Here is a 4,077-nt window from a genome sequence, read left to right on the forward strand (position 1 = left end):
GACTCATAGGAGTATCTGCAAAGCTCAAGAGCAACAAATCAGAAACCAATAGCACGAGCAAAGGTAAGACATCAAAAAACTGAATTACCTTCTGCTTCGATGTTTGGAGGGTTGAAGCCCTGGTAAGAAGGTGGCTCATCCATGGGTTGTGATGAAAACTCTGGGACTGAAGATGTATCTTTAAGCATGGTCCCCTCATCAACCGGTTTGGATGAAGTAGCCTCAGCAGAGGATGATGGAGCAGGAGTTGTCGATGCCAAAGCCTTTGAAGGAGTGGCTGAGCTTTTCTGAAAAGTCCAAAAGATCATCAGTACACAGAAAAGTTTCAAATGTGGAAAAGCATATTTGTAAATAGACCAATTTAATTACCTTCCTCCTGACGATAAGAGGGGCATCATCATCATCAACATCATCTTCCAGAATGGGAGATGCTGAGGCTGGCCGTTTGCGGCTTGGAGCACTCTTGGCCGTAGTAGGCCTGGCAGGGAGAGAAGAAGATGGACGAGCAGATTGTTTAGTGCGACGAGAAGGAGAGGGGCTCCGAATAGACAAAGGAGTTACCAAAACAGGAGGAGGAGGAGAAATACTCGGTTGGTCTAATGAATGAAAGGCACGATTGGCCTTAGTCGCAAATAATCTGCGCTTCACCGATGGCCAGAGTTGTTCAAAAAGAGGGTGAGTGGCATGATAAGAATTAAAAGGGGCTAATGAAAAGTGGCTTGATAAATGGAGGTTGCAAGCGTTTATAGCCTCTGCTTCCGCCTTATTAATGGTATGAAAACGGTCAATTAAGTTCTTCGAATAGCAAAGAGGAACAGGCCAAGTTTGGCCAAAATCAAGCTGGCGAGCAAAAAATTGGGGAGCATAAATTTCTACCCCCGCTTTGGCATTGGTTCCAGTTAAGATATCATGGAAAAGCTCCCTCCCGGTTAAAAACTGGATCCAAATGAGCAGAGAGTTGCTCGCGCTATCTATAGTGGAAGGGGGATGTACATAGTTTGGAGTCAAGAAATGAGGAAAAGGAAAAAAGGAAGAGATTGAATCTAAAGAATAAAAGAGAGAAAAAATGTCCCTTCTGGACATATTTACAGGAGTTGGGGGCTCCATAGCTAACCCGTAACAGCTAGTAGAAGGACAAGAAATGGATAGAGCACCAAGCGATGGAAAGTAGGATCTCAACCACAGTTGAGTAAACCAAAGAGGTCCACTGCCAGTGAGAGATGCACCATTCTTCAATTGAGCTTGAAGAGAGGCCATGCCTCTATAAAGGGCAGCCAAAAACAAAGAACATAAATTCAAAGGCCTGCCACGCGCCAATTCGTGCGCTATGGGTAAATAACTCAGAGAAGGCTTTATACTTGGCACGCACAACACATATTTACAAAGCCAAACTAAAAGGAAAGCTACTCGCTCAGTATGGGTAGGCTTAGCACTCGAATGATTGTGGAGGGTCTGCAGGCTTGAATAAGAATCGGTATAGTTTTTACCAAACTGTGGGGCGTCACCAGAAACTAAGATACCTGGGAAAATGGTATCGCCCAAAGGTGGTAAATTCACCCGGGCCCCAACATCCCTTAACGTAATAGACATGGGGCCAAGAAGAAAAATAAAGGTGTTATACTCAGGGGACCAAAAACTCAAAGCAATCGAAAAGAGCGCTGAATCAAAAGTAGGGGGGCGAATAAAGACTTCTAACAAATCAGAAATCCTAGCGCGATCAAAAAGTGCCTTAGTAGGACCATGGCCCACAATGCGAGCATGCCACCTACGAAAAGCTACATCAGATTTAGGCCAAGTGCGAATACCTCTTTCGCGAAGTGGCCCCAGCGGCAGAGAGTTTAGAAAAGGAGGGCCATGAGTGCAAGGAAACAGCTGACCCACCGCCGCCTGTTCAACTGCCTCCGCATTGTTGAAGAAAGGACACCCAAGTAAAACTCATTACGTCCAACGTCGGCGGGGGCGAGAAAACTTGGGGTTATGTATGGACGACTCAGAAGTTTCTGAAAGTCATCAAAACTAAAGGAGTCGCTAGTTTGAGATTGTGAAGCAGCCATTAGAGAAAGAACAAAGCTTTTCAGGGTTACGTAACAAGGAAGCAAAAGATGAACAGTGAATCGTGAAAGAGATGTAAAAAATATGATGCGTGGTTTGGTAGCAGTGAAATGGCGTGTTTGGGGTTTATAAAGGTTTGCAAAACGACGCACTTTTTCAAGTTATAGAAGGAAACAATGATTGAAATTCATGGAAATTTCGAACGTTGCTGGAAACATGAAGTGAATATGGCAAAATTCAATAATTATTATTAATTCTGCTATATTGGGGGGTAATTGTTGACACATAAAAATTCAGCCCAAATCGAACAGCCCAAGGAGTAAAGCCCAATTGGAGGATCCCCAAATCAGATAGCCCAAAGAACGAAGTCCAATCGAACGAATCAAGGTGAAGGCCCAAATAAGGGGCCCAAGAATGCGGTAACGCAATCGCCTAAAGTTTGCAAGTCGCCCAGAATCTGAACGAATAGAGTGTCATACGGTCGCTCAGAGCTGTTATTCTATTCTCGCCCAAACCTTCAAGTAGCCCAAGGTATCAACAGACATAACGCATCGTGGTTATCAAGAAATGCAGTTATCAAGGCAGCTGTTAAAGTAGCCCTATCACTTTCCACGACTCAAGGAATTCAATCGAAAGCGGTTGAACGATAAAAGGTAATGGCAGCAGTTAAAAGGCAGTTTTATGACAAAATGGCCACTACGAAGAAAGTGGGTAGTTATAGGACGATCAAGCAGTTTTTAGAGTAGTTAATCACAAAAAGATCGTCTATGAGGTATAAAAGGGAGAAAGGACGTAGAAGCAAAGGACCGAATCCAAAACTCTCGAACAGAGAATATGTAATTTTCATTTCCTTAGCTTTTAGACTTAAACACTTTTCTTTCTGTAACTCGTGTGCTTGCGCCCCTTGGAGGCACGTTGTTTTCCATTTCCAATTGTAAAGTTCATCGCCAATAAAAGAACACCCCTTTTTGGGATTTTGTCTCAAGAGGTTTCGTCCCTTACACAATCGTTTGATCCTTTTTAATTGTTAGCGACTTAACCCGCGCGAAATAACATCAAAAGCAGTGCAACTTACCATTTGCTTCTGGTACATTTCTCAATGCAATAGCAACAGCTTTGATGATGATGTCATTCACTGAGACTTTTACACCATATTTTGCTGGGAAAAAAATTGAGATTGAACTTATATTAGTGCTTTGAGAAGAGAAAAGTAATAAAACAGAGATCAAAGGCACATACTTTTAAGCTCCTTCCTAAAGGAGAGAGGAGGATCCAGTATGACATCTAAATTGAAATCTTTAATATGAGTATCAGATGGGTAGGGCTAGATATATAATACTATGAGTACAAAAATCTTAGGAAGTTTGAGACCTGTGGACAAATATAAATGAGGTATAGACTGTTTTGATTCCAACAACCGTGCTGCTATCACCTGGAAAGGGTTTAACAGCATTGAGTAATTTTAAATAAACGTTTTTGTCATACAGTGCTTTGCATTGTTAATTATTTCACAAAACAAAAAGAAACCATCCATGAGAAGTCCATATCATAGTCGTGCTGTATGATATCAATTACAGCAAAAAAATATACGTCGATTGAGTAAATGAAGTGGAAAAGCTAATAGGTTTGACAGCTAAAGAAGCACCAGTAACACTCAACTTCCGTGACTATCTTCTGTTTGGCTCATCATAAAGAAATATATATATAATTAAATTTCCTAAAAAATCAATTTTTCCACACACGAGTGAATCTAAGGCCAATCCTCTGAAAGTGTGAAGAGTTAATCAAACCACGAACCCTAGTTAAACGTACAAGGGTTTGGATAATTGTTTACATCTTCTATTTCTAACTGAAAAGTGATAGCATTTATGTATTAGAATCACTTTCTGTTTCAATTGACCATATGAAAGGTGCATGGAAAAGCCAAGTGATATAGATAATACTCCAATTGTTACAACTCACATTTTTATCTAGTCAAAGTGGATAGTGGAATTTTCAAAGTCAAGTCAAATGAGGACTTGTATG

At 41.2% G+C, this 4,077-nt stretch overlaps 1 long non-coding RNA gene across 1 annotated transcript in view; it reads right to left on the minus strand.

Annotated features, from left to right (window-relative positions):
* LOC111379327 overlaps positions 1-3,495 on the minus strand; it is an 11,813-nt gene extending 8,318 nt beyond the window's left edge. The window contains exons 1-2 of the long non-coding RNA XR_002700040.1: positions 3,292-3,495; positions 3,128-3,211 (exon numbers count right to left, since the gene is read on the minus strand). This is a non-coding gene — a long non-coding RNA (uncharacterized LOC111379327). The remainder of the gene's footprint in view (positions 1-3,127; positions 3,212-3,291) is intronic.
* Positions 3,496-4,077: the final 582 nt, after the last annotated feature.

The sequence above is a fragment of the Olea europaea genome, chromosome 1 (genome assembly GCF_002742605.1).
Source record: "Olea europaea var. sylvestris chromosome 1, O_europaea_v1, whole genome shotgun sequence".
NCBI lineage: Eukaryota > Viridiplantae > Streptophyta > Magnoliopsida > Lamiales > Oleaceae > Olea > Olea europaea.